Genomic DNA, 20,382 nt, shown 5'->3' with positions numbered 1-20,382 from the left:
GGGATGTTGGATTTTATTATGTGATTTTGTTGTATTTTATTTATTTAGGAGACAGAGTCTCACTCTGTCGCCCAGGCTGGAGTGCAGTGATGCGATCTCGGCTCACTGCAACCTCCACCTCCTGCGTTCAAGCAGTTCTTCTGCCTCAGCCTCCCGAGTAGCTGGGATTACAGGCATGCTCGCATGCCAGGCTAATTTTGTATTTTCAGGAGAGACAGGGTTTCTCCACGTTGATCAGGCTGGTCTCAAACTCCCGACCTTAGATGATCCGCCCACCTCGGCCTCCCAAAGTACTGGGATTACAGGCGTGGGCCACCGTGCCCGACCTATTGTGTGGATTTTAAAATTCTGTTTTGTTTTTTTAGAGATGAGGTCTCATTCTGTTGCCCAGGCTGGAGTGCAGTGGTGATCATAGCTCACCGCACCCTTGAGCTTCTGGGGCTAAAGTAATCATCCCACCTTGGCCTCCTGAGTAGCTGGGACTAAAGGCACACACCACCACACCCAGCTAATTTTTAAATTTTTTTGTAGAGACTGGGGTCTCACTATGTTACACAGGCAGGTCTCGAACTCCTGGCCTCAAGTGATTCTCTCACCTCAGCCTCCCAAAGTGTTGGGATTACAGGCGTGAGCCACTGTGCTTAACCGTGTGACTGTTATTGTTATTAATTTCTGTACTGCTCTGTACATTTGACACATTTCATGATAAAACTAAAAGAGTCAACAAGAGATGAGGTAGTAGAGACAGCAAATGCAGACAATTCTTCCTGGAAATTTGGAAAGGAAAAACAGCTGGGAGGAGGTGGAATGAAGAGAGGGATTTTTTTTTTTTTTTTTTTTTGAGACAAAGTCTCGCTCTGTCGCCCAGACTGGAGTGCAGTGGCCAGATCTCAGCTCACTGCAAGCTCTGCCTCCCGGGTTCATGCCATTCTCCTGCCTCAGCCTCCCGAGTAGCTGGGACTACAGGCTCCCGCCACCTTGCCCGGCTAGTTTTTTGTATTTTCTAGTAGAGACGGGGTTTCACCGTGTTAGCCAGGATGGTCTCGATCCCCCGACCTCGTGATCCGCCCGTCTCGGCCTCCCAAAGTGCTGGGACTACAGGCTTGAGCCACCGCGCCCGGACAAGAGAGGGATTTTTTTTTTTTTTTTTTTTTTTTTTTTTTTTTTTTTTGAGACGGAGTCTCGCTGTGTCACCCAGGCTGGAGTGCAGTGGCGCGATCTCGGCTCACTGCAAGCTCCGCCTCCCGGGTTTACGCCATTCTCCTGCCTCAGCCTCCGAGTAGCTGGGACTACAGGCGCCCGCCACCACGCCCGGCTAGTTTTTTGTATTTTTAGTAGAGACGGGGTTTCACCATGTTAGCCAGGATGGTCTCGATCTCCTGACTTCGTGATCCACCCGCCTCGGCCTCCCAAAGTACTGGGATTACAGGCTTGAGCCACCGCGCCCGGCCTAAGAGAGGGATTTTTAAATTTTTTTTTTGAGATGGAGTTTTGCTCTTGTCACCTAGGCTGGAGTGCAATGGCGTGATTTCAGCTCACTGCGACCTCTGCCTCTGGGTTCAAGTGATTATCCTGCTTCAGCCTCCCGAGTAGCTGGGATTACAGATGTGTGGCACCACACTCAGCTAATTTTTGTATTATTAGTAGAAACAGGGTTTCACCATGTTGGCCAGGCTGGTCTCAAACTCCTGACCTCAGGTGATCCACCCCCCTCGGCCTCTCAAAGTGCTGGGATTACAGGTATGAGCCATCACACCCGGCCTTTTTTTTTTTAAGATGGTGTTTGGCTCTTGTTGCCCAGGAGGAAGGGAGGAAGGGAGGAAGAGGAGGAGGAGGGGGAGGAAGAAAGAGGAGGAGAAGGGAAGGAGAAACTTCAATGGAAGAGGAAAGAGGGAAAGAAGGAGGGAGGTGGAAGGGAGCAAGGAAGGAAGGAAGGTAGGGAGGGGGAAGGAAGGAGGGAAGGAAGGAAGGAAGGAAGGAAGAAAGAAAGGGAAGGAAGGGAGACCCCAATCCTTGAGAGAGGGAATCAGAGGGACAGGTGACAAGGGGGTTCCCTTCTGATGGCTTCTATGTGCACAGGGAAGTGTGGGACCTAGTCATGAGCTGAAGGGCAGGGGGGAAATGCAAGCATACCAGAGACACACAGAGAGTGCCCTGCGCCCATCAGAGGCCTGTGATTTCTCTGATTCAGGTAAAACCCGTTGGGCTGGCTGGGTGGTTTCCTTCTGCTGGGCTCGGCTGGCACAGAGAAGAGGATGGCTGGAGTTTGGCCAGGTGAGTCCTTTAGAGGCCGAGAGGAGTGAGGAGTGTGAGAATGCTTGAAGGATGTGATTCAAAAGATGAATCACGGAAAGCAGTGCTGAACAAAGTGAATAGATGGAGACGACAGGAAAAGGTGGCAGAGAAGAGGAACCTGTGGCCAGGGTGGGGACCCCTCTCCTGAAGAGTATCTTTTCCCTTAGCTTCTCGGGGGCTTCCATTTTATTTTCCTTTGTTTATGAGAGATAAGGTCACATTTTGTAGACCAGGCTGGAGTCCAGTGGTACAATCATAGCTCACTGCAACCTCGGGCTCCTGGGCTCATGGGATCCTCCCACCTCAGCCTCCTGAGTAGCTGGGACTACGGGCACATGCCACCACATCTGACTAGCTTTCTTCTTTTTTTTTTTTTTTGAGACGGAGTCTCGCTCTGTCGCCCAGAGCTGGAGTACAGTGGCCGGATCTCAGCTCACTACAAGCTCCGCCTCCCGGGTTTACGCCATTCTCCTGCCTCAGCCTCCCAAGTAGCTGGGACTACAGGCGCCCGCCACCTCGCCCGGCTAGTTTTTTGTCTTTTTTAGTAGAGATGGGGTTTCACCGTGTTAGCCAGGAGGGTCTCGATCTCCTGACCTCCTGATCTGCCTGTCTCGGCCTCCCAAAGTGCTAGGATTACAGGCTTGAGCCACCGCACCCCGCTACTTTCTTCTTTTTTTAAGAGATAGGGTCTCACTATGTTGCCCAGGCTGGAGTGCAGTGGCTATGCACAGGTATGATCCCACCAGTGATTAACACAGGAGTTTTGACCTGCTCCATTTCCAACATGGGCCAGTTCACCCCTCCTTAGGCAACCTGGTGGTCTCCCATCCTCAGGAGGTCACCAAATTGATGCCAAACTTAGTGTGGACACTGCATTGGCATAGGGTACTACAGCCCAGAACTCCTGGTCCCAGGTGATCCTCCTGCTTCAGCCTCCTGAGTATCTGGGACTACAGGTGTGTGCCACCACGCCTGGCTCTCTTACTTTAAAAAAAAATAATTCTATCTGTGTCCCTAAACTGTTTATTGTTTAGCTTTGCCTGCGTTTTGAAATGATATTTATTTTCAGGACAGGGTCTCACTCTGTCGCCCAGGCTGAGTGCAGTGGTAGGATCACAGCTTACTGCAGCCTCAACCTCCTGGGTTCAGGCAATCCTCCCACCTCTGCCTCCCGAGAAGCTGGAACTACAGGCAGATCATGCCACCATACCCAGTTTAATTTTTCTCGCAATGTGGCCCAGGCTGGTCTTGAACTCCTGGCCTCAAGCGATCCCCCCAGCTCGGCCTCCCAAAGTGCTGAGATTACAGATATGAGTCACCACACCCTGTTGAAATTTTATATGTAAATGGGAGCACATCTGTGTTGTGTGTAATGGAAATTGACTCATTTTCACTGCTGTATAATACTCCACTGAATAAATATACCACAATTTATCCACCTGTATCCACCTGTGGTGGGATGACAGAGGCCCACCACTGTGCCTGGTTAATTTTTTTTCTTTTTTTTAGACAGAGTCTCACTCTGTCCCCCAGGCTGGAGTGCAGTGGCGCAATCTCGGCTCACTGCAAGCTCCGCCTCCTGGGTTCATGCCATTCTCCTGCCTCAGCCTCCCGAGTAGCTGGGAGGCTCGGTGGTTCATGCCTAAAATCCTCACACTTTGGGAGGCTGAGGCAGGCGGCTCACCTGAGGCCAGGAGTTCCAGACCAGCCTAGCTAACACAGTGAAACCCCGTCTCTACCAAAAAATACAAAATTTATAAGCCAGGCATGGTGGTGCACATCTGTAGTCACAGCTACTGGGGAGGGTGAGGCAGGAGTATGGCTTGAACCCGGGAGGCAGAGATTGCAGTGAGCCCAGATGGCACCACTACACTCCAGCCTGGGCGACAGAATGAGACCCTGTCTCAAAAACAAAAAAATAAAATAAAAAACAGGGCCGGGCGCGGTGGCTCAAGCCTGTAATCCCAGCACTTTGGGAGGCCGAGACGGGCGGATCACGAGGTCAGGAAATCGAGACCATCCTGGCTAACATGGTGAAACCCCGTCTCTACTAAAAAATACAAAAAACTAGCCGGGCGAGGTGGCTGGCGCCTGTAGTCCCAGCTACTCGGGAGGCTGAGGCAGGAGAATAGCGTAAACCCGGGAGGCGGAGCTTGCAGTGAGCTGAGATCCGGCCACTGCACTCCAGTCTGGGCGACCCAGCGAGACTCCGTCTCAAAAAAAAAAAAAAAAAAAAAAAAAAAAACAGGCCAGGTGCAGTGGCTCACGCCTGTAATTTCAGCACTTTGGGAGGCTGAGGCGGGCGGATCACCTGAGGTCAGGATGAGTTCTAGACCACCCTGGCCAACATAGTGAAACTCCGTCTCTACTAAAAGTACAAAAATTAGTCGGGTGTGGTGACAGGCACCTGTAATCCCAGCTACTCTGGAGGCTGAGGCAAGAGACGCACTTAAACTCAGGAGGCGGTGGTTGCAGTGAGTCAAGATCATGCTACTGCAGTCTGGGAGACAGAGCCAGACTGCATCTCAAAAAAAACCAAAAAAACAAAAAAAAAAAACAAAACAAAACAAAGTGGATACATTACTATTAACTAAATTCCAATCTTTGTTGAGATTTTTTCTTTTTTTTGAGACAGTCTTGCTCTGTTGCCCAGATGGGAATGCAGCAGTACAAACACGGCTCACTGCAGATGCAAAGTCCTGACCTAAAGCAATCCTCCTGCCTCAGCCTCTGGAGTAGCTGGGACCACAGGCGTGTGCTACTATGCTTGGGTAACTTTAAAATTTTTTTTATAGAGACAGGATCTCACCAAATTGCCCAGGGTGGTCTTGAACTCCTGAGTTCAAGTGATCCTCCTGCCTTGAGGTCCCAAAATGCTGGGATTACGGATGCCTGGCTTTTGTTGGAGATTTCATTAGTTTTTTAACTAATGTCTTTTTTTTTTTTTTGAGATGGAGTCTCACTCTGTCCCCGAGGCTGGAGTGCAGTGGAGCGATCTCAGCTCACTGCAAGCTCCGCCTCCCGTGTTCACGCCATTCTCCTGCCTCAGCCTCCCGCATAGCTGGGACTACAGATGCGCGCCACCACGCCCGGGTAATTTTTTGTATTTTTAGTAGAGACGGGGTTTCACTGTGTTTGCCAAGATGGTCTTGATCTTCAGACCTCGTGATCTGCCTGTCTTGGCCTCCCAAAGTGCTGGGATTACAGGTGTGAGCCACCATGCCCGGCCTTTTGTTGTTGTTGTTGTTCCAGGATTATTCAATCCAGAATTCAGGATCCCATCTGTTTCTTTATTTTCTTTTTTTTTTTTTGTTCCAGGATTATTCAATCCAGAATCCAGGATCCCATCTGTATCTTTCTTTTCTTTTCTTTTCTTTTTTTTTTTGTTCCAGGATTATTCAATCCAGAATCCAGGATCCCATCTGTTTCTTTTCTTTTCTTTCTTTTTTTTCTTTTTTTTTTGCTATTACAAACATTGCTGCTTATTCTTCTGTGACATCTCTTGGTGCACATGATCAAGAATTTCTCTAGAGTCAACCCCTGGGTTTGCAAGTGTGGCTGTACCAATTTTACCCATTACTAGTCCTGTATGAGGTCCTCTTCTTCAGCAAACAGAAAAGAAAAATTTTTTTTTTTTTTTGAGACGGAGTCTGGCTCTGTCACCCAGGCTGGAGTGCAGTGGCGCGATCTCGGCTCACTGCAAGCTCCGCCTCCCGGGTTTACGCCATTCTCCTGCCTCAGCCTCCTGAGTAGCTGGGACTACAGGCGCCCGCCACCTCGCCCGGCTAGTTTTTTGTATTTTTTAGTAGAGACGGGGTTTCACCGTGTTAGCCAGGATGGTCTCGATCTCCTGACCTCGTGATCCGCCCGTCTCGGCCTCCCAAAGTGCTGGGATTACAGGCTTGAGCCACCGCGCCCGGCCAGAAAATTTTTTTTTAATTCACCAAAGTGGTAGGTGTGCCGTGGTATCTTTGGTTTTAATTTGCATTCTCTTGTTTTTGTGGTTAGTCCTCATTTCATGTTTCCTCTTGTATATTCTTTTTTTTTTTAAATTAGGTTGTCACCTTCATTTGTAGGCCTTTAAAATAAATTGTAAGGGCTTTTTTTTTTTTTTTTTTTTTTTTTTGAGACAGAGTCTCGCCCTGTTGCCCAGCGTGGAGTGCAATGGTGTGATCTTGGCTCACTGAAGACTCAACCTCCCAGGCTCAAGCAATTCTCCTGTCTCATCTTCCTGCATAGCTGGGATTACCGGGGTGCACCAGCACACCTGGCTAATTTTTGTATTTTTAGTGGAGATGGGGTTTCACCATGTTGGCCAGGCTGGTCTCGAACTCCCAACCTCAGGTGATCCACCTGCCTTGGCCTCCCAAAGTGCTGAGATTACAAGTGTGCTTGACCAATGCTAATTTTTTGTTTATGTGTTGCATTTATCTTCTTTGTCCATGAAGTGTTCAGTGTCTATCAATGACAGAAGATGCTAATTTATTTCAGGAGCTTAAGTCCTGTTTTTTAACTAAGTTCTCATCTGTCCAGTGGCTAGGATCCTTATTTCCTCCATCAAGAAGAGAGATTATATGGCTGAAACAAGGTTTTTTTTTTTTTTTTTTTTTTTTTTTTTTTGAGACGGAGTCTCACGCTGTTGCCCAGGCTGGAGTGCAGTGGCGCGATCTCGGCTCACTGCAAGCTCCGCCTCCTGGGTTCACGCCATTCTCCTGCCTCAGCCTCCTGAGTAGCTAGGACTACAGGCGCCCGCCACCGCGCCCGGCTAATTTTTTGTATTTTTAGTAGAGACGGGGTTTCACTGTGGTCTCGATCTCCTGACCTTGTGATCCGCCCGCCTTGGCCTCCCAAAGTGCTGGGATTATAGGCTTGAGCCACCGCGCCCGGCCAAGGTATTTTTTTTAATGTGTGCTAAATAAACGAAAAAAAAAGAAAAAGAAAAAGAAAAGAAGGCCAGGCACGGTGGCTCACACCTGTAATCCTAGCACTTTGGGAAGCCAAGGCAGGCGGATCACAAGGTCAGGAGATAGAGACCATCCTGGCTAACATGGTGAAACCCCACCTCTACTAAAAATACATAAAATTACCCGGGCGTGGTGGCATGAGCCTGTAATCCCACGTACTCGGGAGGCTGAGGCAGGAGAATCACTTGAACCTGGGAGGCAGAGGTTGCATTGAGCCAAGATGGTGCCACTGCACTCCAGCCTGGGCTACAGAGCGAGACTCCGTCTCAAAAGAAAAAAAAGAAAAAGAAAAAAAGAAAGAAAATAAAAGAAACAAACAAACAAAAAAACCCCACAAAACAACAAAAAAGTGTGCTAAATAAAGGAAGAATCTCTCTGAAATTGTTTTTAGGTGTTTAATTTCTGCCTTAGCATGACCTGTAAGACCCTATACCATCTGCCCCTATTTTCTTCACTCACGTGTCACGTGGTTCTAGCCACACTGGTCTCTCTTCTTCGTTTTTTTTGTTTGTTTGTTTGTTTGTTTTGAGACAGTCTCACTCTGTTACCAAGGATGGAGTGCAGTGGTGTGATCTCAGCTTACTGCAACCTCTTCCTCCTTGGTTCAAGAGATTCTCGTGCCTCAGCCTCCTGAGTAGCTGTGCACCACCACGCCCAGATAATTTTTTGTACTTTTAGTAGAGATGGGGTTTCACCATGTTGACCAGGCTGGTCTCGAACTCCTGGGCTCAAGTGGTCCGCCCACCTGGTTCCCCCAAAGTGCTGGGATTACAAGCATAAGCCACCATGCCTGTCCTCTCTGCTGTCTTTCAAAAGGGTTCCACATCTTCCTGCCTCAGTGCCTTTGCACTTGCTATTCCCTCTCTTCTTCCCCCAGATATTTTCATAGGCCCCTTCCTTACTTCCTTCAGATCTCTGCTCAAAGCAATCTCACAAGAGAAGCCTTTACTGACCTGTATAAAACAATACCCTCTGACTCCATCCTCTTTCCTTTGTTTTTCTTCAAGGTATAACATACTGCATTATAAATGTATTTGCAGCCAGGCACAGTGGCTCACTCCTGTAATCCCTGTTGGAAGGCCAAGGCAGGAAGATTGCTTGAGCCCAAGAGTTTAAAACCAGCCTGGCCAACATGGCAAAACCCTGTCTCTACTAAAAGTACAAAAATTTAGCTGTAAAAAATGTGTGCCTGTAGTACCAGCTACTCAGGAGGCTGAGGTGGGATAATAGCTTGGGCCCAGGAAGTCGAGAATGCAGTGAGCCATGATTACAACAATGCTCTTCAGTCTAGGCGACACAGCGAGATCGTATATCAAAAAAATACAACAAAAAAGGTAAATGCATTTGCTTGTCTCCCTGCAGAGGTATGCTGTCCAGTACCAGAGCCAGTAGCTACAAGTGACCATGGGGCCCTGGAAATGTGGCTGGTCTGAATTGAGATGTCCCGTGAATGTAAAATGCTGTATATGTGGGGTTTTAAAGACAGCTCCAAAAGTGTAAATTATCTCTTAGTTTTTATACTGATAACATGTTGAAATATTTGGGATTAAATATTACCAAATTAATTTCACCTGCTTCTCTTTTATTTGATTTTATTATGTAATTTTATTTATTTGATATTATTATTTGATTTTTAGGTTTGGGTGTGTTGCCCAGCCTGGTCTTGACCTCCTGAACTCAAGCAGTCCTCCTGCCTCAGCCTCTCAAAGTGTTGAGATTACAGGTTGAACCACCACGCCCATCCCGACCCAATTTTTTTTTTTTGGAGACGGAGTCTCGCTGGGTCGCCCAGGCTGGAGTGCAGTGGCCGGATCTCAGCTCACTGCAAGCCCCGCCTCCCAGGTTCACGCCATTCTCCTGCCTCAGCCTCCCGAGTAGCTGGGACTACAGGCGCCCGCCACCTCGCCCGGCTAGTTTTTTGTATTTTTTTAGTAGAGACGGGGTTTCACCGTGTTAGCCAGGATGGTCTCGATCTCCTGACCTTGTGATCCGCCCGTCTCGGCCTCCCAAAGTGCTGGGATTACGGGCTTGAGCCACCACGCCCGGCCTTTTTTTTTTTTTTTAAAGAGAGTGGGTCCCACTGTGTTGCCCAGGCTGGTGCAGTGGGTCTGCACAGGCAAGGCCATAGCTCACGGCAGTGTCCAAGTCCTGGGTTCAAGTGATCCTCCTGCCTCAGCCTCACAAGTAGCTGGGCTACAAGTGCCAGCCGCCACACCTGCGTTCTTTACATTTTGTTCCTTTTTTTTTTTTTTTTTTTTTTTTGAGACGGAGTCTCGCTCTGTCGTGTCGCCCAGGCTGGAGTGCAGTGGCCGGATCTCAGCTCACTGCAAGCTCCGCCTCCCGGGTTCACGCCATTCTCCTGCCTCAGCCTCCCGAGTAGCTGGGACTACAGGCGCCCACCACCTTGCCCGGCTATTTTTTTGTATTTTTTTTTTTTAGTAGAGACGGGGTTTCACCGTGTTAGCCAGGATGGTCTCGATCTCCTGACCTCGTGATCCACCCCTCTCGGCGTCCCAAAGTGCTGGGATTACAGGCTTGATCCACCGCGCCCGGCCACATTTTGTTCCTTTTTTTTTTTTTTTTTTTTTTTTTTGAGACGGAGTCTCACGCTGTTGCCCAGGCTGGAGTGCAGTGGCGCGATCTCGGCTCACTGCAAGCTCCGCCTCCTGGGTTCACGCCATTCTCCTGCCTCAGCCTCCTGAGTAGCTAGGACTACAGGCGCCCGCCACCGCGCCCGGCTAATTTTTTGTATTTTTTTTAGTAGAGACGGGGTTTCACTGTGGTCTCGATCTCCTGACCTTGTGATCCGCCCGCCTCGGCCTCCCAAAGTGCTGGGATTACAGGCTTGAGCCACCGCGCCCGGCCCATTTTGTTCCTTTTTTTAAACATGGCTACTAGAAAATGTAAAATTACATATGTGGCTGGTGCTTGAAGTTTGCATTTTATTACTACTGAACAGCACTGCTCTAAAACATAAGCTCCAGGAGGAGAGGATACAGTGTTTGACCCAAACACCGTATCTGAGCACCTAGAACAGAGACCCAATAAAAACTTGCTAAATGAAGGGATCCTAAAGCAAGATGCCAGGCCCTCTTCTTTCCTCTGTTTCCTCCCCCAATAGTCAATTAAAAAAAAAAAAAAAAAAACTTAGAGGTATAATTTATGTAAAAGTCACTCACTTAAGTGTATACTCAATGATTTTTAGAAATTTACTGAGTTGTGCAACCATCACCATAACCCTTTCTTTTTTCCCCACCAGAGTCTCACTCTGTCCCCCAGGCTGGGGTGCAATGGCCCGATCATACAGCTCACTGCAGCCTTGGACTCTCAGGCTCAAGCGATCCTCCTGCCTCAGCCCCCTCAAGTAGCTGGCACTACAGACGCAGGCCACCATCTCCAGTTAATTTTTTTTTTTTTTTTTTTTAAGAGACGGGGTTTCACTAGGTTGTCCAGGTTGGTCTCAAACTCCTAGGCTCAAGGGATCCTCCTACCTTGGCCTCCCAAAGAGCGGGGATTACAGGCGTGAGCCACCATACCTGGCCCATAGGCCAGTTTTAGAATATTTCCATCACCCAGATAAGATCCGCCATGCCCCTTTCCACCCCAGGTAACCACCAATCTGCTCTCATTCTCCACAGATCTTCAGCACTCCGTTTCTAAGGAATGAATTATCTGCCTTAGTTGTAGGGCAGTTCAAGCTACTCTCGGTCAGGCCGGGCACGGCGGCTCACGCCTGTAATCCTACCACTTTGGGAGGCAGAAGCAGGCGGATCACCTGAACACCTGAGGTCAGGAATTCAAGACCAGCCTGGCCAACATGGTGAAACCCTGTGTCTACTAAAAATACAAAAAAAATTAGCCGGGCGTGGGGGCGCGTGCCTGTAATCCCAGCTCCTCGGGAGGCTGAGGCATGAGAATCGCGTTAACCTGGGAGGCGGAGATTGCAGTGAGCCGAGATGGCACCACTGAACTCCAGCCTGGGCGACAGAATAAGACCCTCTCTCAAAAAAAAAAAAAAAAAAAAAAAAAAAAACATGCTCCTTGGCCAGTCGGCACCAGGGCCCACCGCCCTTCCCAACACAGCTCAGCCCAGAGCAGGCGCCCCAGATGGTTCAGCCTTTCCCCAAAGAAGGGAGGAACAGGCCGGGCGCAGGGGCTCTCGCCTATAATCCCAATGCTTTGGGAGACTGAGGTGGGAGGATCGCTTGAGCCCAAGGGAACCAGACCAGCCTGGGCAACATGGCGAGACCTATCTCTAAAAAATGTAAAAATTGGCAGGGTGTGGCCGCGCCCGCCTGTGGTTCCTGCTACTCAAGAGACTGAGGCAGGAGGATCTCGTGAGCCCAGGAAGGTGAGGGTGCGGAAGCCGTGATCACAGCCTGGGGGACTGGGAGAGACCCTGTCTCTGAAAAAAATTAATTAAAAAAAAAAAAGGGAGGAGCAGCTCGCCCCACATCTCCTCCACCCGCCAGGCAGAAGAGACCCCCAGAGACTCCCGCGCTCGCGACAGGGTCCCGGGAAACAGACTATACGTCCTCCCCAGCACCAGGACGCTGCTCAGAGAGGCCCCTCCGGACTGAGGGCAGCCACCCAGCTGCCGCCACCGCGTTCTAACACCGCCCACTAGGAACAATGGCTGGAGCAGAGGCTCCCGGGACTCTCGGCCTCCGGGTGCGGATCCTGGGGGACTGGCCCCTCCCCCCGCCGCCCCTCCCCGGTTCCCTCTTCTCACTCTCCGCCCTCAACCGCCCTCCTCCCAAAATGGCGACCAACCGCCTCCTTTCCCGCCCGCGGCAAGCCCCGCCCCTCGGAGGAGCAGCCGAGAGCGCGCGGCCAGGAGGCACGCGCCGGGAGCCCGGGCGGTGCGCGGCGGGCGCGAGGCCGCTCTGGGAGGCGTGAGGTGGCCCGCGGTCACGTACGCGCGCCCGCGCCGCGTGTGAGCGAGGAGATCCGGGGGTGGGCCGGCCTGCGCGTGCGCTCCGGGCGGCGCGGGGAAGGCGGGAGGCCGCTGGGAGCCCCGCGAGGCGCCAGGCGCGAGGCCCGGCGCGCGAGCCCCCGGGGGCGGGTAAAACCCGGTTGCTGCTGCCCCTGCCCCTCCCTTTCCTCCCTATCCCCCATTCTTATTCTTTCCTCCTTTTTCAGTCCCTCCCCCTTTTTACAATCTCATTCGTTTCTTTATTTCTTTTTTTAGGGGGCCCCGTCTGCCTTTCGAGGGGCGCAGCAGGAGCGGCGGGCGCCCCTCACCCCGCGTCACGCACGCACCTTCTGCATCCCAACAGCTCCGGGCCCCGCTGCACCCCACAGGCCCTTCCCCCTTGGAGAAGACCCTCCTCAGGAGCCCCTGGCCCGCTGCACCCCCTTTTCTTTCCCACTCCGTCCCCCCGGGCCTCAACTGCCCCCTCGCAGCCCCCCAGCTCGCGCCGCGGGCCCTACCCGACCTCCGCACCTTCTGCATCTCAGCCTTGCATTCGCTGGCCCCTTCCAGGCCCCTTCTGCTCAAAACCCCCCTTCCTCCTCCATAGTCCCACTTTGGGGCACCCAGATTTGTCCCGTTTTAGGATCTGCCAGCAAAACTCCAAATCTCTCCTCCCTTCCTTGACATGCCCCTCCCCCTCCTTTAAGAAACTTCCTTTAGCGCCAAAAAAAGAAATTAATCCAGTTTTTTTTTTTTTTTTTTTTTTCATCCATTCAGGATCACTTTCCAGCAAATTTTTTTTCTTCACACTTAGAGTGCCCCTTTTTGGAATACCTTTTCACTTAGAACAAACCAACTCATTCCTTCCGGTTTCTCTCTCGTCTAATGTTTATATTTTCAGTCCTCCTCCCCTACCCCCAACAGTCCCGCAAATATCCTTCTTTTATCACCAGTTCTGCCCTAATTAAGCTTCTCCCAGTAAAATTCTCTAGGTCTCTTCCCAGGGGGGAGAAATAAGGAAAGAAGGAACAATTATTTCCTCTTATCAAAAAAACCTTTCCTCCCCACTCACATCTCCCCTGTTGATACTGCTTTCTGCCTTCTTCCAAAAATTGTTACTCTTCTCCAATTTCACATCTGTGTTCTTGTTTCTTTGCGACCCAAGTCCTGACTGCTTCTTCCTTCCCACCACCTGCTTTCAGGGCAAAAGAAATTGAGAGTGTCCTGCATTTACCACTCAGCGTTCCAGGAGGACATATCCAATGGTCTGCTTGTCACCTGAACCCCCTCCCTGTGGGGCCTAAACGGGGGTCCTCCTGTTCCCTGGAGATTCACTTACTTGCCCTTCTGGTGAGTTTCCTTCCTTTGCACATCTGCTTTGTTGGATAGATGTCTTTCTTTTTCAAGAGGGTTTCTAAGCAATCCCAAAGTCCGTACTAATGGTGAGATCATAGAAGTTACTGCTTTGGAGAAGTCAAATAGGGAAAAGGGCTGTTTATTGTGCATGTTGACCAGTTAGGAGGAGTGCAGACAGATTGATGTGTGTTTCTTTATTGACATTTATTGCAAAAAACGTTTTTCCTTCCCTAGCTCAGGGTAGCAACTCCGATACTTACACGTAAGGCACAGGTAAACGGAAGAAGTAAGGATTGTGGTGAACCAAAGATTGTATGTCCCATCCAAGTGATGCCAGTCAGTGGAAATGCCAGGCCAGTGTTGCCAGAACTTTTGATTTCTTTGAGAAAAGGCCAGAAAACTATCCTTAGTTTTTGGTTTATTCTGATTTTTGTTTGTTTGTTTTGTTTTTTTTGAGACGGAGTCTTGCTCTGTCGCCCAGGCTGGATTGCAGTGGTTGATCTCAGCTCACTGCAACCTCCACCTCCTGGGTTCAAGCAATTCTCTGCCTCAGCCTCCCTAGTAGCTGGGATTACAGGCACCTGCCACCAGGCCCAGCTAATTTTTTTTTTATATTTTTAGTAGAGACAGGGTGTCACTATGTTGGCCAGGCTGGTCTTGAACTCCCGACCTTGTGATCCACCCACCTCGTCCTCCCAAAGTGTTAGGATTACAGGCATGAGCCACCGCGCCCGCCTGAAACCTTCTGATTTTTAAATGCTAGTAACACATTTGGTAATTTAAGAATTAAGACAGGCCGGGCGCGGTGGCTCAAGCCTGTAATCCCAGCACTTTGGGAGGCCGAGACGGGTGGATCACGAGGTCAGGAGATCGAGACCATCCTGGCTAACACGGTGAAACCCCGTCTCTATTAAGAAATACAAAAAACTAGCCGGGCGAGGCGGCGGGCGCCTGTAGTCCCAGCTACTCGGGAGGCTGAGGCTGGAGAATGGCATGAACCCGGGAGGCGGAGCTTGCAGTGAGCTGAGATCCAGCCACTGCACTCCAGCCTGGGTGACAGAGCGAGACTCCGTCTCAAAAAAAAAAAAAAAAAAGAATTAAGACAGTGTAGGCCGGGCACAGTGGCTCATGCCTATAATCCCAGCACTTTGGGAGGTGGAGGCGGGCAGATCACCTGAGGTCAGGAGTTTGAAACCAGCCCTGGCCAACATGGTTAAACCCTGTCTCTACTAAAAATACAAAATAGTAGTTGGGTGTGGTGGCAGGTGCCTGTAGTCCCAGCTACTGGGAAGGCTGAAGCATGAGAATTGCGTGAACCTGGGAGGCAGAGCTTGCAATGAGCGGAGATCGTGCCACTGCACTCCAACCTGGGTGACAGAGTGAGACTCCATCTCAAAAAAAAAAAAAAAGGTAGCATAGGGAACGTATATGCCTGCCAGCCACCACTTTGGAATTTTCAGTTTCGAGTTACTTTCTGTTAGATGCACGTCTGCTTGGGCATATGTGTACATGCAGGACTTTTTCTTATTGGAACAGCAGTTCTGAAACATTTGCTTTTTTTTTGAGATGGAGTCTCGCTCTGTCGCTCAGGCTGGAGTGCAGTGGTGCAATCTCGGCTCACCACAACCTCTGCCTTTCGGGTTCAAGCAGTTCTCCTGTCTTAGCCTCCCAAGTAGCTGGGACTACAGATGCGTGCTACCACGCCTGGCTAATTTAAAACTTTTGCTCTTAAGACCCCTTTGCACTTAAAAATTATTGAAGGCTGTAGAGAATTTTTGTTTATGTAAACTTTATCTACTTGCATTTGCTGTGTTAGAAGTTTAAACTAATAAACTTTCAAAATAATTGATTTTAGAAAGGCAATAATAAACCCATTATATATAAACAAAATAACAAAATGAGCTTTTTTTTTTTTTTAAAGACTGAGTCTTGCTCAATCGCCCACACTGGAGTGAAGTGGCATTATCTCAGCTCACTGCAAACTCTACCTCCCAGGTTCAAGTGATTCTCATGCCTCAGCCTCCTGAGTACCTGGGATTACAGGTGCCCACCACCATGCCCGGCTAATTTTTGTATTTTTAGTAGAGTTGGGGTTTCACCATGTTGGCAAGACTGGTCTCAAACTCCTGGCCTCCAGTGATCTGCCTGCCTTGGCCTCCCAAAGTGCTGGGATTACAGGCATGAACCACCACCCCCAGCCAAAATGGACTTCCATCACCCAGGCTGGAGTGCAGTGGCGCGATCTCGGCTTGCTGCAAGCTCCGCCTCCCAGGTTCACGCCATTCTCCTGCCTCAGCCTCCCAAGTAGCTGGGACTACAGGCGCCCGCCTCCATGCCTGGCTAATTTTTTGTATCTTTAGTAGAGGCAGGATTTCACATTGTTAGCCAGGATGGTCTCAATCTCCTGACCTCATGATCCACCTGCCTTGGCCTCCCAAAGTGCTGGGATTACAGGTGTGAGCCACTGCGCCTCGCCCAAAAGACTTTTTTGAGACGGAGTCTCGCTCTGTCGCCCAGACTGGAGTGTAGTGGCCGGATCTCAGCTCACTGCAAGCTCCACCTCCCGGGTTTACGCCATTCTCTTGCCTCAGCCTCCCGAGTAGCTGGGACTACAGGCGCCCACCACCTCGCCCAGCTAGTTTTTTGTATTTTTTAGTAGAGACGGGGTTTCACCGTGTTAGCCAGGATGGTCTTGATCTCCTGACCTCGTGATCCACCCGTCTCGGCCTCCCAAAGTGCTGGGATTACAGGCTTGAGCCACCACGCCCAGCAAGACTTTTTAAATTAAAAAACTGTTGCAGAAAAATTTAGACAAGTGGCATTGATTTATATTTTCACAGTCATCTGAATTCTCCTCCCTACCTCTTCATTCAGTCTCTTGAGATACCACATATCTTGTAGCCTCTGGAAAGCTTCACTGAGAGTGAAAAAGGCAGATAATGTCTGAATGTAATTATGAAAATAGTTTTGATATGGCAGAGTCCCCAAAAGATTCTTGAGGACCCCAAAGGGTCCCCCCATTCACCTAACCATGAAAATTGCTCTTCTAGGTTTTAGGGTTTGTTTGCATATTCTGCTAGGATCAGCTTTTGGGGAGAAACTTTGATGTGTGTTTCCTACTTCAGTTAACTCTGTGTATGGATTTTCCTTTGAAAGTATCCTTCTGATTTTTCTTTTTCTTTTTCTTTTTTTTTTTTTTTGAGATGGAGTCTCACTATGTCACCCATACTGGAGTGCAGTGGCACGATCTCAGCTCACTGCAACCTCCTCCTCGTGGATTTAAGGGATTCTCCTGCCTCAGCCTCCCAAGTAACTGGGATTACAGGCGCACCACCACGCCCAGCTAATTTTTTGTATTTTTAATAGAGACGGGGTTTCACCATGTTGGCCAGGCTAGTCTTGAACTGAATTGCCCGCCTTGGCCTCCCAAAGTGCTGGGATTAGAGGCATGAGCCACCGTGCCCGGCCAGAGAAAACAACTTTACCTTCTGGTTAAGATTAGATATTGGTTACATGACTGTAGGAGGGAGGCTTTGTGCTTTGCTTTGCTTTGCTTTGCTCTTTTCTTTTCTCCTTTCTTTTCTTGAGACAGGGTTTTGCTCTTTGCCCAGGCTGGAGTGCTGTGATATGATCATGGCTCACTGGAGCCTCGACCTCCCAACATCAAGCAATCCTTCTGCTTCAGCCTCCCGAGTAGCTGGGACCACAGGTGTGCACCACCACACCTGGCTAGTTTTTAATTTTTTTGTAGTGATGGGAGGGGGAGGGTCTCACTTTGTTGCCTGGGCTGGTCTTGAACTCTTGGACTCAAGCAATCCTCCTACCTAGGCCTCAGAAAGTGCTGGGATTACAGGTGAGAACCGTCTTGTCCATCTGGAAGTCTTTATTGATTGTTCTACTTAAGAATGTAGGCACGGAGTGTGAAGCAGGAGTCCCAGTCTCAAGTGTGTAATAATAGCATAGTGGAGTAGCCAAGGGTAAGGCTTTCAAAATTAGACTACCCAGGGTTGAATCCTAACTCTGGTTTTGGGCAAGTTACTCAACTTCTCTGGACTATTTACCTCATTGGTGAAATAGGGTTAATAATACAGTACATGCCTCAAAGAAGTATTGTGGGAATTAAATATGATTATATATAAGTGATTACATGAATACCTGGCATGTCATAAAGCCTCAATAAATGTTCACTGTTATTATTCAATAATGAATATTATAAGGGCCAGGCAGGAAGATAAGTGAGGGCTGGGAAAACTGGAGACCGTAAGCCCTTTCTAGAAATGCCATTTGTCCCTCAAGTCTACTTTGTTGTTAACTGTGAAGGAATGTCAAATCTAATCATTTTCAAGAGAAACCAGAAATCCATATAGGAAGGTGAAATCTCCCCATTTGAAAAAAAATGGTGACTAATCCAATTTGTGGAAACACTGTGTAGGCCAAAGGGTCTATAGTTTACAATAATATTTGGAGTGGAGGCTGGGTGCAGTGGCTCACGCCTGTAATACCAGCACTTTGGGAGGCTGAGGTGGGTGGATCATGAGGTCAGGAATTTGAGACCAGCCTGGCCAACATAGTGCAACCCTTGTCTCTACTAAAACTACAAAAATTATCTGAGTGTGGTGATGTGCGCCTGTAATCTCAGCTACTCGGAAGGCTGAGGCAGGAGAATCACGTTAACCCGGGAGGGGGAGGTTGCAGTGAGTCAAGGCCATGCCATTGCGCTCCAGCCTGAGTGACAGAAACAGACTCCGACTCAGGGAAAAAAAAAAAATTGGAGTGGGAAAATAAGGAAGGAAATTGCAGGCTGGGTGCAGTGGCTCGAGCCTGTAATGCCAGCACTTTGGGAGGCCGAGGAGGGTGGATTGCTTGAAGGCAGGAGTTCGAGGCCAGCCTGGCCAACATGGCAAGACCCTGTCTCTATTAAAAATACAAAAATTAGCCAGGTGTGGTGGTGCATGCCTGCAAGCCCAGCTACTCAGGTGGCTGAGATGGGAGAATCGCTTGAATCTGGGAGGTGGAGGTTCCATGAGCCAAGATCACGCCACTGCACTCCAGCCTGGATGACAGAGTGAGACCCTGTCTCAAAAATAAAATAAAATAAGATAAGATAACATAAGATAAAATAAAATAAAGGAAATTGCATAGCTAGGGTGAAAGCTGCAAGTCACTCTTCTCAACTCCCAAGCACCTGCTGTTACTCAGACTTGATGACCCTCTCCTTGGTAACATGGATGCAGAGAAAGAAGGTAGAAGGTGGTGCTTGGGAGGTGGGGGGAATGGTGGCAGAACAGTGGTTGGAGCTTTTCAAAGAGGAAAAGAGGTGGCACAATGGAATTCTGTCACTCATGAATGAAAAGGATGCTGAGAGCCTTCTGTGATCAAAGTTCTGTGCTAGGCAAGATACTGTGAGAAGTTTAGACACCTAACGCCGAGTCCCAGCCATCCTAGAGCTCAGAGTCTGGGAAAAATAGAACTTTAAAGATGATTAACTTCTTAGATAATTTAGAATAAATGTTAAGTGGATTGTTACACAAGTGCTTGTCAGGGTTTAGAGGAGGGAGAAATTAATCTCAGACTTTGTTATGTTGGGAGTGTTCTCTATAGTGGAGGTGACATGTAAGCCTGAGTTTGGAGGGTTTCATTTGGAGGGTCATAAACTCAGATGCCTCCAGAGGCCTGGCAGGGCACAGAAATCAGTGAGCTGAGAGACTGTGGGAGAACAGGGAGTGGTGGGGGCTGTGGCAAAGTGGAGCGTTGCATGCCCTGTCTAAAGGTGGCTGCAGCTTCTCAGCTCAACCAATTGTTGCCTTGCAGGAATGTGGACTCAGCATTGACAGATCTTCTGATTTTTTGTTTCAGATTTTTAAATAGAAGTTAGAAAGCCTAAGTTGAATGAGAAATCTCTAGATTTGCAGCGTGTGATGTGGTAGCCATTAGCCGCTTGTACCTGTTTAAGTTTAACTGGCCGGGCGCGGTGGCTCACGCCTGTAATCCCAGCACTTTGGGAAGCTGAGGAGGGCTGATCATTTGAGGTAAGGAGTTCGAGACCAGCTTGGCCAACATGGTGAAACCCCATCTCTACTGAAAATACAAAAGTTAGGTGGGCATGGTGGCGGGCACCTGTAATCCCCAGCTACTTGGGGGGCTGAGGCAGGAAAATCACTTGAGCCCGGGAGGTGGAGTTTGCAGTGAGCTGAGATTGCACCACTACACTCCAGCCTGGGTGACAGAGTGAGACTTCGTCTCTAAATAAATAAATAAATTTAACTAAAATAAAATAAAGAGTTTAGTTCCTCGGGGTGTTAGCTGCATTTCTGTGCTCACCTGCTGCACGTGGCTAGAGACTGCAGTACTGGGCAGTGCAGGCTGAGTAACACAGGAAGTACTTTTGGATAGTGATGCTCTAGTGCTCTCTCCATCTATTTTTCTGTTTTTTGTTTTATTTTATTTACTTATTTATTTTTGAGATGGAGTCTGGCTTTGTCACCAGGCTGGAGTGCAGTGGCATGATCTCGACTCACTGCAACCTCCGCCTCCCGGGTTCAATCAATTCTCCTGCCTCAGCCTCCTGAGTAGCTGGGACTACAGGCAAGTGCCACCACGCCCAGCTAATTTTTGTAGTTTTGATAGAGATGGGGTTTCATTATATTGGTCAGGCTGGTCTTGAACTCCTGACCTCAGGTAATCTGCCCGCCTTGGCCTCCCAAACTGGTGGGATTACAGGCATGAGCCACCGTACGTGGCCCCATCTATTTTTTAACTGAATAACTAATTGAAACATATTTAAATATATTGCAGACTAAATGAAATATATTTGTAAATCAGATGGGCATTCAGATTGATCCCTCCCCTCCA

General features: G+C 49.1%; 3 protein-coding genes across 7 annotated transcripts in view; 2 read left to right on the top strand and 1 right to left on the bottom strand.

Moving 5' to 3' along the window:
* The window catches only part of NOP53 (NOP53 ribosome biogenesis factor), a 289,745-nt gene that overhangs the window by 168,372 nt on the left and 100,991 nt on the right, over positions 1–20,382 (bottom strand). The window lies entirely within an intron of this gene.
* Positions 1–20,382, top strand: part of NAPA (NSF attachment protein alpha) — a 128,934-nt gene that overhangs the window by 29,945 nt on the left and 78,607 nt on the right. The gene's annotated exons all lie outside the window — the stretch shown is intronic.
* Positions 12,270–20,382, top strand: part of ZNF541 (zinc finger protein 541) — a 54,233-nt gene continuing 46,120 nt past the window's right edge. For 4 of the 5 annotated variants that reach the window (XM_050772054.1, XM_050772053.1, XM_050772051.1 and 1 more), the window contains exon 1: positions 12,314–13,524. The gene's annotated coding sequence lies outside the window, so the exon portion shown is untranslated. Of the gene's footprint in view, positions 13,525–20,382 lie in introns of all 5 variants that reach the window. The other variant, XM_050772052.1, reaches the window with a different exon arrangement.

The sequence above is a fragment of the Macaca thibetana genome, chromosome 19 (assembly GCF_024542745.1).
Source record: "Macaca thibetana thibetana isolate TM-01 chromosome 19, ASM2454274v1, whole genome shotgun sequence".
In the NCBI taxonomy this organism is placed as follows: domain Eukaryota; kingdom Metazoa; phylum Chordata; class Mammalia; order Primates; family Cercopithecidae; genus Macaca; species Macaca thibetana.
This window is presented reverse-complemented; position numbering and strand designations above follow the sequence as displayed.